Source organism: Phascolarctos cinereus, unplaced genomic scaffold (assembly GCF_003287225.1).
Source record: "Phascolarctos cinereus isolate Bilbo 61053 unplaced genomic scaffold, phaCin_HiC Scaffold_5;HRSCAF=322, whole genome shotgun sequence".
NCBI classification, from domain to species: domain Eukaryota; kingdom Metazoa; phylum Chordata; class Mammalia; order Diprotodontia; family Phascolarctidae; genus Phascolarctos; species Phascolarctos cinereus.
The window spans coordinates 239471735-239483957 of NW_027555958.1; positions in this window are offsets into that span (position 1 = coordinate 239471735).

Here is a 12223-nt window from a genome sequence, read left to right on the forward strand (position 1 = left end):
GAGGAGAGGAGAGGACAGGGCAAGGCACAACCTCCCTGGGCCTCAGTTTACTCCTACGTAAAACGAAACGAAGGGACTGGACTAAATGGATTCCATTGACCAAATGCTATCTGTGAACCAAGGTGATTACCAGCACTGAATGCTGCAGAAGAGTCCAGAAGATGTTATTGTTGTTGTCATTGAGTCATTTCAGTTACGTCTGATTCTTCGTGACCACATTTGGGGTTTTCTTGGCAAAGATACTATAGTGGTTTGCCATTTCCTTCTTTACTCATTTTATAGAAGAGGAAATTGAGACAAACAGAGTTAAGAGACTTGCAGAGCCACATTTGAACTCAGGTCTTCCTGACTCCAGGCCTGGTGCTCTATCTACTGGGCCACCTAGCAGCATGCACGTAGAAAATTAATTACAAAATGGGCACGAAGTAATTTTGAGGAGGGCACTGACAACAGAGGGCATCAGGATAGACTTCCCGTAGGAGGCAGCTCTTGAGTTGGTCTTTGAAGGAAACTAGGGATGGAATCAGGCAGAAGTTACTAACTGTGTGACCCTGGGAAAGTCTCTTAACCCTGTTTGCCTCAGTTTTCTCATCTGCAAAATGAGCTGGAGAAGGTGATGGCAAACTACTCCAGTATCTTTGCCAGGAAAACCCAAAGAGTCGGACTCAACAACGACAAAGAAGAGAATACTAAGCATGGATGTGGCTTTTTCTCTACAATGTTGTTGTCATGGTATAAACTATTCTCTTAGTTCTTTTCGCTAGGCTTGGCATCAGTTCATAGAAGCCTTCTCAATTTTCTTCAGAACTGTCCATTTTGTCACTTCTTATGGTATAAGAATATTCCATGACATCCACATACCACAATTTCTCTAGCCATTTCCCCATGGTTCGGTACCCTCGTAGTTTCATGAGTCGGCTATTACCAAAAGTTGCTATAAATATTTTTGTACATTTCACTCCTTTTCCTCTTTCTTTGATCTATTTGGGGCACAGGCTTAGTAGTAGAGTAACTAGAATGAAGGTTATGCATACGTCAGTAACTTCAGGGGCATCATTCCAAATTACTTTCCGGAAGCAGGAGTGGGGACCCTGCGGCCTCAAGGCCACACGTGGCCCTCTAGGTCCTCACGTGGGCCCCTTGACTGCCAGAATAAATCCCCTTAATAAAAGGATTTGTTCTGTGAGGTTTGGATTCAGTCAAAGGGTGGCACTTGAGGACTTAGAAGGCCACATGAGGCCTTGAGGCCACAGGTTCCACAACCCTGGCTGGACTAATTAAATTTACAGCTCCACCAGCCGCCCACTAATGTGCCTATTTTTCCTACAACCCTCCAACATTTGTCATTTTCCCCTTTTGTCATCTTCACCAATCTGCTAGGTAGGAGGAAGTAGAACCTCAGAGCTGCTTTAATTTGCATTTCTCTAAATTATTAGTGATTTGGAGCATTTGTTTTTCATGTGGTTGTTGATAATTTGGATTTTTTGAAAACTGCCAGTGGCCCGAATGAGTTTTGAGCTGCCAGTTCTAAATTCTATAAGCCTGAATGTACATGAAGGGTGCAATAAAAACTTGTTGGATAGATGGATGGATGGATGGATGGATGATGGATGGATGGATGGATGGATTGGTTGGATGGATGGATGAACAAGCCATGTAACGCAAAGAGGGTGCTGGATTTAGAATGTGAAGATCTGAGTTGCACTGCCAGTTCTACTGCTGTGCAATGTGGAGGGCGTTGGCCTCCATCTCTGAGGTCTTTTCCCGCTCTCCCTCCCACTGAACCTGTGAATGTATGAATGAAAGCCAGAGAGGAGGGCCTGTAGCGCCACCTGCTGGAAAGAGAAGTGGGCCAACCGGTGGATGTGGCCCTTGCCTATGGCAGACCACACAGCTGGCCTCCTGCCTTCAGGCACATGTCCACTGACATTTCAGCAAGTGGGAGAGAATTTTATCAGCAATCCTTATATTCTAAGACTGATCCCCTATATCAGACTGTACTGGGCAATCTCCCAAACTTTTTTCTCCCTATCCCCTTAGGTCTTGGCTCTCAGTTACTGTGGTCATGGTTAACAATGAGCTAATATGTTACCTACCCAGGTAATAGAAAGCTATCAATCAACTGATGGCCAAAACATAAAGGAAAGAACTGGGCTAGAGTTCCTTGCAGGCAAAGACTGTTCTGTAGCCATCTCTGTATCTGTCTTTTCCATCATCCAGCATGATGCCTTGGACACATTGGGAACTTCATGAAGACATGTTGAATTGGATTTATGCTCTCACAGGGGCTTTGTGATTACAGGTGTGCCTCCCAATAGACAAGTCACCCAGGCACACTTGCTCTTAGCCAGATAACTGCTTTGAGATGGTTGGGAATTCAACTAATTGCTTCCCACTGTCTGTTACTGGTGTCCGGAACCTGTCTGGGGTTGGGGCCTGACTAGGGTGGAGCTCTGGAGACAGTGCCTGATTCCCAGGGAGAGCAGAATAATAATAGTAATAATAATGATAGCTTACAAATTTATATCATGCTTTGCATCCATTATTTCATTTGATCCTCATAACACCCCTGTCAGGCAGGCAGGGCAAGGGTTATTATCTCCATTTTAGAGATGAGGAAACTGAGGCTTGAGAGTGGAAATGATATGAGGATAGGATTTAGAGTAGGAAGAGACTTTAAAGATGATGTGATCCACCTCTCTTGTTTTACAGGAAAGGAAACTGAGGCATAGAAAAGGTGTAGTTTGCCCCTGGTCATACATATGGTTGAGCTAGGATTCAAATCACTCAGGTGATATATGACTTGAGGGCCATGTCCCTGAACATTCATCTCATTTGGGGTAAATGCTGGTTTGCAAACATTGAATAATCACTCTGCTATTTGTGTCATTTACCTCTTCTAGAATGTAAACTCTTAGAGTGCAGGGCTGTCTCATTTTTTTTTCTTTATATATCCAGCAGTTAATACAGCGTTTGGCACATTTATTGTTGTCCAGTTGTATCTGACTCTTTGTGATCCCATTTGGAGTTTTCTTGGCAAAGATATTGGAATGGTTTGCCATTTCCTTCTCCAGCTCATTTTACAGATGAGGAAACTAAGGGAAACAGGGAGAAGTGACTTACTTAGGGTCACACAGCTAGTAAGTGTCTGAGGCCAGATTTGAAGTCATGAAGAGGAGTCCTTCTGATTTCAGACTTCATTAAAAGTGATCTCTTTGCCTCAGATTATCTCAAAACACTTCATCTTAAACTTTTCTTTGCCCTATGCCAGTCTATTTTTTAAACACATTTATTTGTGTGCACACCATATCACCTCCCCTCATTAGATTCCATCTTCCTGTCCTCAGAACCTAGCAGAAGTCCCTTGCATGTAGCTGGGGTTCTGAAAGCATTAGTGGAATTGAACTGAATGTTGTTGTTTTGGTCGCTTTTCAGTCATGTATGATTCTTTGTGACCCTTTGGGGATTTTCTTGGCAGAGATACTGAAGCGGTTTGCCATTTCCTTCTCCAGGTCATTTTACAGATAAGGAAACTGAGGCAAACAGGGTTAAGCGACTTGCTTGTGGTCTGAGGCCATATTTGAACTCTGGCGCTCCTGACTCCGATGCTTTACCACTGCATCACCTAGCTGCCCAGAAGCAACTTCTCTTGACAGGGAACACATTACATACACATAGTAGGTGCTTAATAAATGCTTTTTAATTCATTCATTTATTTCTATAGATTTTAAGGTTTACAAAGGCCTTCCTCCTGTAACAACCCTTTCCCCCCACATTATAATCCAGTAACAGTGGCTTCCTCAAGGTTCCTCCAAGATGATATTCCAAGATGGCACTGTGCATTTTCACTTGGCTCTCCCCCATATTTAGAATTCCCCTCCCTCCTCATGTCTGCCTCCTGGCTTCTGTGGCTTCCTTCAAGTCTCATCTAAAATCCCACTTTTTTGGGGAAGCTTTTCCAGGTCCCCCTAAGAGCCTTAAGGCCTCCTCTCTGAGAGTACCTTCAATTATTGCTGTCCGATATATATATCTATATCTATCTATCTATCTATATCTATCTATCTATCTATCTATCTATCTATCTATCTATATCTATATAGATATAGATATATAGATATTTTGTACATAATTGTTTGCGTGTTTCTCCCCCATTAGATTGCGAGCTCCCTGAGGGCAGTCATCATGGTTTTGCCTTACTTTGTATCCCCGGGATTTAGCACTGTGGCCCAGTCATTGTGGGCACTTGATAAAGGCTTGTTGATTTGACTTGATGGAAAGTAGGTGATATGTTACCACCTCCATTTTGAGATGAGGAAATTACTGTTTAGAAAGATGAAGCCATCCAGCTGAGCCAATAAGAGGCAAGGCCTAAGGTCATTCAGTGAAATAGGTGACCTTACTTGACTAGGAAAGTAGGGAAGCAGGGACTTCTGGCCCAACTCTTTGTTTTGGTTACTGGTTGATTGGCACCAGCGCATAACCTGAGTAGGTAACACATTAGCTCGCTGTACCCACGATCACAACAGCTGAGTGCCAGGTCCTGAGGGGATAGGGAGGGAGAAGTCTGGGAGATTGCCCAGTAGATGGGCATAAGTAAGGGGAGGGAGGCCTGAGAGCACTGGAAAGCTAACAAGGGATCTTAACCTGGGGTCTGTGAACTTGTTTTAAAAAATATTTTGATAACTATATTGAACTATAATTTTGGAGGGCAATCTCTTTTATTTCAAGCATTTAAAAGCATTATTCTGAGAAGGAATCCAGAGGCTTCATCCGATTGCTGAAGGAATCCATGACCAAGCCCCCACCCAGTTTAGAACCCCTGGTCTAGAACTGGTCATTCCCCATGCTTAGAACACTCTCCCTTCTTACCCCCAGCATCACAGAGCCCCTCTCTTCCTCTAAGAGGAGGCTCAAGTATTAACCTTCTTCATGAAACCCTTCCTGATCCCCTCGATGTAAATGCCCCCCCCTCCCAACTACCTTGTAATGAGCTACTTTGTAACTGCATACGTATCTCCCCAAGCTAGAAAATCAACTCCTGGTGAGTAGGGATTGTTTCATTCACTTGTAATCCCATTGCCTAGGTATAGAGTAGGTGCTTAATAAATACTTCTTGATTGACACTGAACATAGGACTGAAAGGCTGTGTCTTTAAGAGCTTCATGATTTTAAGAGCACCTACCTCCCAGGGTTGTTGTGAAGATCAGTATCATATGCAAGGCAAACCCTAAGAATATATGTAATGCTATTATTATTATTAATATGAATTATAAAAATAATTCTTCCCTAGCCTAGAAACATTAGGGCTTGGCCACTACTTGTCTGTTCCCTCTTTCCCCCCGCTTCCCCCCTCCCTCCCTTCTTCCCTCCCCCACCTGCGGTCTCTGTGAGGCAGTTTCTGAGAAGGGGATGGTCAAGACTTTCTTGTCAGGGGCAGCTCCAAGTTCCTCTTACCGAAGAACAGGAAGTTGCTGAGTTTCTCCTTAGGGGTTTTCAGTTTCTTTCTAAGAAGCTCTAGGAGTCCCACCCCCTGGGCTCTAGGCCTCCTGCCTCCACCCCCTCTTCACCTCTCCCCCATCCCCCTCTCCCACTTCTCTATTCAGAGAATTGTCAGAGTTGGAAGGGCCTTTAGAGATTCTCTAATTCTCTTTTTACAGAGGGGGAAACTGAGGCCCAGAGCCATCAAGTGACTTGGGCAAGGTCACACAGCTAGAAAGTGTCAGAAGTAGAATTTGAACTCAGGTCTTCCTGACTCCTTCTGACTACAGACAATGCTATTCCCACTAAATTAAAGGTCTGGGACTCTGTTGCTTGTTCCTAGCTGCCCAAGGGTCCCCCACCCCATCCCAGGTTCCAAATTTAATTTAAGAATTTGTTAAGGGACCAGGCACTGTGCTAGGCTATGGGGAAGCAAAAACAAATTGGGTCCCTGCCCTCAAGGAGCTTACATTCTATTTTCAAAGTGAAATTAAAATGTGAAATAGTATTTATAATTTTCATTTTTCTCATCATCTTCATTTCCAAATATACCCTTTCTCTACATAGAGAGCCAACCCTTGTAACAAATTAAAAAAAAGAAAAGAGAAATAAAAACCTTGTAAACAGAGTCTGACAGCATAGGCAATATTTAGCATCCATTCATCCCCTACAAAGTAATTCATTTTGTACATTGCTAAAAGATACTCTCCCAAAAGGAGGGAAGCCCCACATTCTATGAGATGATTATAATAAAAATGAGCAACATTTCTTCAACTTTTTGCTCTAAAAAATTACATCAGGGGCTGTTAGGTGGTGCAGTGGATAGAGCACTGGCCCTGGATTCAGGAGGACCTGAGTTCAAATCCAACCTCAGAAACACAACACTTACTAGCTGTATGACCCTGGGCAAGTCACTTAACCCCATTGCCTAGCCAAAAAAAAAAAGAAAAGAAAAAAATTATATCAGTTTCTCCCACCTTCCACCCCGCAATCTCTCCAATAAAGGAAAGAGATACATTTTCTCATCTCTTATTCCAGGTCAGGCTTGGTGGGACTTACATTCTCTTATGTAGCAAAACAACATATACACAGAAATTAAATACAAAAAATATGCAAAACAATTTCTAGGGAGAGGGCACTCACAATTAGGAGAGTCTATTTGTAAGAGCTGATACTTGAACTGACTTTTTGTGGGGGGGGGGAAGGATTCAGGGTTAGGTGACTTGCCCAGGGTCACATAGCTAGTAAGTATCTGGGGTTGGATTTGAACTCAGGCCCTACCTGACTCCAGGGCTGGTGTTCCATCCACTGAGCCACCTAGCTGCCCCTAACACTTGAGCTGATCTTTGAAGAAAGCTAGGGATTCTCTATGAGGGAGGGATGAGGAGGGACAGCTTTCCAGGTTGGGGGGCAGGGAGCAGTCTTTGCAAAGGCACAGAGGTAAGAGATTGGAGTGTAGCATACAGACAAGCAGGCAGGTTTGGCTGAAACATATATGAAAGAAGAAATGTGCAACAATCCTGGAAAGGGAGACTGAAACCAAATTATGAAAGACCTTAAAAAAAAAGAGTTTGTATTTTATTCTAGATAGGGAAGAGGCGATGGAGCAGAGGTGGGATATAGCCAGACCTGTCCTTTAGGAATATCACTTTAGCAGCTATCTGGGGGATGGAGAAGGAAAAGCCAGAAGGGGGAGGAGCCAATGAGGAATCTATTGCAGTAGTAGAGGTTAGAAGTGATAAAGGGCTGAACTACAGTGGTGGCCATGTGAGTGGAGAAAAGCAGGCGTATATGAGATGTATTATGTCATGTAGACTTGACATTTGACAACTGATTAAATATGTGGAGTGAGAGAAAGTGAAAAGTCAGGGACAGCTCTGAGGTTTTAAATCGGGATAGCTGGAAAGAGAGGGCAGCTAGGTGGTATAGTGGATAATATAGCGCCAGGCCTGTAGGCAAGGAGACTAGTCTTCTAGTGTTCAAATCTGGCCTCAGACACTTACTAGCTGTGTGACCCTGGGCAAGTCACTTAACCCTGTTTGCCTCAGTTTCCTCATCTGTAAAATGAACTGGAGAAGGAAATGGTACCCCACTCCAATATCTTTGCCAAGAAAACTCCAAATGGGGTCACGAAGGGTTGGACATGACTGAAAAATGACTGAACTACACAACTGGAAAGATGGTGGTACCTTCAACAGAAATTGAGAACATAGGAAGTGGGCAGGATTTTGAGGGGAAAGCTAATGAGTTCTGTTTTGAACCTGTTGAGTTTGAGATGCAATGCGATATCCAATTGGAAATGTCCAATATGTAGCTGATGATATAGGACTGGAATTCAGGAAAAAAGGAAGAGAATAAACATTTATTGAGCACCTACCATGCTAACTGCTTCGCAATAATTTTATTTGATCCCTACAAGACCCTGGGAGGTACATATTATTATTACTCTCATTTTACAGTTGAGGAAACAGAGATTAAGTGACTTGGCTAGAGTAGGCAACTAGTGAGTGATTGAGGTCACATTTGAACTCAGATCTTACTAATTCTAGGTGGACAGCTCTATCCACTGGACCTCTACAAAGGCTGAGAGTGAACATGTAGATCTAGGGCATGTCTACAGAAAATTAGTAGTTGAACCCATGGAAGCTGCTATGATCAGAGAGAGTGAGAAGAAAAGAGGGAACAGGACCGAGCACAGTGCGTGGAATGAAAATGATGCTTCTGCAAAAGAACTGGGGAAAGAGTCCACCTCAGTTCAGCCCTCCAGGGTATCCCAGGACTGTGTTGTGGAAAGAGGGTAGGAGTCAGAAACTCAAGCCCTGGCCCTGTCGACATGCACTATTCACTTGGCTGCTCTAAGCCTGAGTTCCCACATCTGTAAAAGGAGGTTTCTACCCGGTAACAGATGAAATATGGATGTGAAAATATTTCGTATTACTAGAACATTATAAAAAATTATTTTCCTATGTTCTAAGCCTTCCCCCTCCTCTCCATTTCCTGCCTCCTTCTCAAGCCTCCTTTCCCCCAAAACACCACAAAAATGTATCTGATCTGTGTCCATTTACTTGGGGCTTTGCTATGTGACCTATAAAGTAATTCATACTAAAGTATTGATGGGTGATACTGGGTTAACAGTATTCTCCTTTCAGGTAAATTTTAAAGAGAGAGGAGCTCAGGAAGAGTCAGTCATGAGTGAGGTCATTGAGGTTCATTGGGTTTGGAGGTAGACCTTTGTGGGCCATCTCAGAGACCCCAGGCAGCTTAAAAGAGAGTGGCTTCTAGAAGTTCCAGAGCAGGAGTTCCTGACATTTTTCTCACCCTGTACATCTTGACTTTTATCCAACCTTCCTGTACTCCCTATTCAATATGAAAGGAAATATATTCTACAATTTCCTTATATGCATGTGAGAAAGAAAATAGAGTAATTTCAATAGGATAATATAGTTGATTACCAATTACAGTTATCCCTTCCACATCATGGGGGTTAGGGGCGCTTCGCCCACCTGATCTGGAAAATCCATGTAAAATTTTTTGGCTCTCCCTTCATACCAGTGAAGAAGTCTGAATTATTATGGTATTAAAAGATGAAATATGTTGATACTATCTAATACTATACATATATTTTATGCACTTCTGAGTTTCTAAACTTTTTTTATGTCATCTGCTGGTGTTTTCATGACATCTGTGGCTTCCGAAAAATTCCTCCCAAAATTTCCATGTAATTTCTTATACCGACCCACAATACATCAAAACCACAGCAGGTAAAGTCAGGATGTATGACTATATACCCCATGCCCTCTTTAGCATGGGGCTACATGGATCCCAACTTGGGAACCAGCTTGTTTTTGGTTCTAGGCAGGAAGTTGTTCTATGGAGGAAGCGTTCTACCAGGTCAGGTCATCTAATAAGGGAGAGCCAGGAAATGAGAATGAGAAACAATGCTAAGAAATCAACCAACATTTATTGTTTGTCTACTGTATGCTAGGCATTGGGCCAGGTGTTGGGGATGTGAAGACATATACAAAGCAGTGCTGACCTCAAGGGCTGCCTCATTGCCTCAGAGGGAAACAACATGTAAACATTTAACTATATATATATAGGGAGAGAGAGAGACAGACAGACAGACAGACAGACATATGTGTCTATATAGACATAGTTATGTATTATACACAGACACACAAAACATATAAAACAAATTGAAGGTAATTTCGGCGTGTGTGTGAGGGGTCCCTAAGCAGCAGAAGATTCAGCAAAGATTTCATCTAGACTTTAGAGAGATTCTGAATCTTTTTTGTGTCATGGACCCCTTTGGCTGTTAGGTGAAACCTACAGACTCTTTCTCAGAATAACTTTCAAAAGTGCAATTCAAATTTCAAAATTTCAAAAATTTTTAAAGGAATCAAAAGGGTTATCTATATATGTATAAATATGTATACATATATAAATATATACATATATCAGATGGGGGGATGTATGTACATGTGTATATATACACATATGCCATATGTTGTTTGCTTGTTTCAGTTGTATCTGTGACCCTATTTGGGGTTTTCTTGGCAAAAATACTGGAATGGTTTGCCATTTCCTTCTCCAGTTCATTTTACAGATGAGGAACTCAGGCAAACAGGGTTAAGTGCCCAGGGTCATATAGTCAGCGTCTGAGGCTGGATTTGAACTCCGGAAGATGAGTCTCCCTGATGCCAGGCACTTCACTCTATCCACTACTCCACCCACATGCTCATAGATAGGCTTCTAAGGGGCAAAGGTGAGGATGGGGAGCATTCCAGTCACAGCCTCTACTAAGGCACAGACATAGAAAATAGAATGTTACATGGGATGAACAATGAGAGGGCCATGGAATGGGTGAAGAGGAGTAATGTATACCAAGACTTCAAAAGTAGGATGGACGTAGCTTGTAAAGAGCTCCAGAAAGTCTGTATGGCTGCCTCTAAGAGAGATTTGCATGCTATGGTGTGAGGGCAATTTGCGTGAACAAAATGGTTCCCCACACCCCAACTCATCTCTCCCCTGTCATCCTCTGCATCACCGGTCATAATTCTTTACATCAGTCTCTTTCAATTTTTTGTTTTTGTACTCCCAACGTCTAGCAAAGTGCCTCAAACATGGTAGACATTTAATAAATGCTTATTGGATTGAAAGCTTAAACAGGTGAACTTCTAGAAACCATGTCTGAAACCAGTGGTTCTCAACTTTTTCAAGTTTGAGGATCCCTTTAGCAGTGAAAAAAAATTTTTTTTTCAGGCCCTCAGATTATGGCAGTTGTATGATAGGTATTCATTGAGAAAAAAACAACCCCCTGCAATAACTCAACTCCAAAGATTGGGAGCCATAGTTCTTGTCACCATTTCTTCACTCTCCCTAGATTTTTACATTCAATTAGTAGCTGATTTCTGTTATTCCTACCTTCCTATGAAGTCTTGACTCACATCTGGAATAATTTCTTCCTTTTCGTATCTCACTTTTTTGCTTTATGCCTTACTGGTGAACTTACCATGTATGTATTATTACATTAGGGTTACTGTGCCTGTCTTCTTTCCCTACTAGATGGTCAGCTCACTGAGGGTAGGTACTGTGTCTTTTCTAAATTTTGCATTATAAATTCTTTTTTCCTGCTCTCTTTGTCTAGTGAAGAGGCCTCTAGATGGCATAGTGAATAAAACACTGGGCCGGAGTCAGGAAGACATGAGTTCAAATCCAGCCTCAGACATTTACTAGCTGTGTGACCCTGGGCAAGTCACTTAACCTTGTTTACCTGTAAAATGAGCAAACCACTCTAGTATCTTTGCCAAGATCATCCCAAATGGGGTCGCGAAGGGTCAGACACAACTGAAAATGACTGAGCAACAGCAAAATTGTCTATTGAATGCTTGTGTTTGTTGGTGTTTAATTTCATAATAAGAAATAAAATAAATAAATGGATTTTTGTACCTGCCTTAGTACTTAGCACAGCGAATTGTATATGAGTGCTTCATGAATATTTACACACACACACCACAGAACCTGCGTGCGTACACATACACACTGCAGAACCACAGGATGTTAGAACTGGAAAGGATCTTAGAGAAGAGGAAATTGAGGCCTGAAGAGAGGAAGTTATTTGCCCAAGGTCACACAGAAAATTAATCCAAGGCCACATAGCAGGGGCCATACAAGAATCAACTTCTCCTGACCCCAAGTTCTACTATACCACCTTTCCACATTCTTGTCTCAACAATGAACCAGCAAAAACAAACAGACACGCCGAACAATAGGACTTAATTAGAGTACCCAGGACAGTCCATGAATAGCACATAGTAGATTGACTAATTGAGTCATTAATTGATTAGAACAAGAATAAGGCACTTGTGGCCCCCCCAAAATTGGAAAATTTTATCCTACTGTCCCTAGAGGACCCACCAAGTAGATATCTATGAATTTTTAATTTCCTATGAAATGAAATTTCCTAGCACAAAGATTATGTCTATGGCAGGGACCATCTTATAAAATGTGCATGGGGATGAGCTGCCTCCTGCCCCTTCCTGTGGGCCACGTGCCCTCTGGCCCCCTGCTAACAGATATAAGTGACCAGTGCCATCTGGTTGGTCTCCATGTGTTGTGTCCACATTGTTGGGGGCTGTGTTGAAGAGGATTGACAACTGGGTCAGGAAGAGGCGTCCACTCAAAAAGGTCTAAAAGAAAAGGCCCAAGACCCCACTTCTGTCTTTGGAGAGTGTCCCTTCAGGGG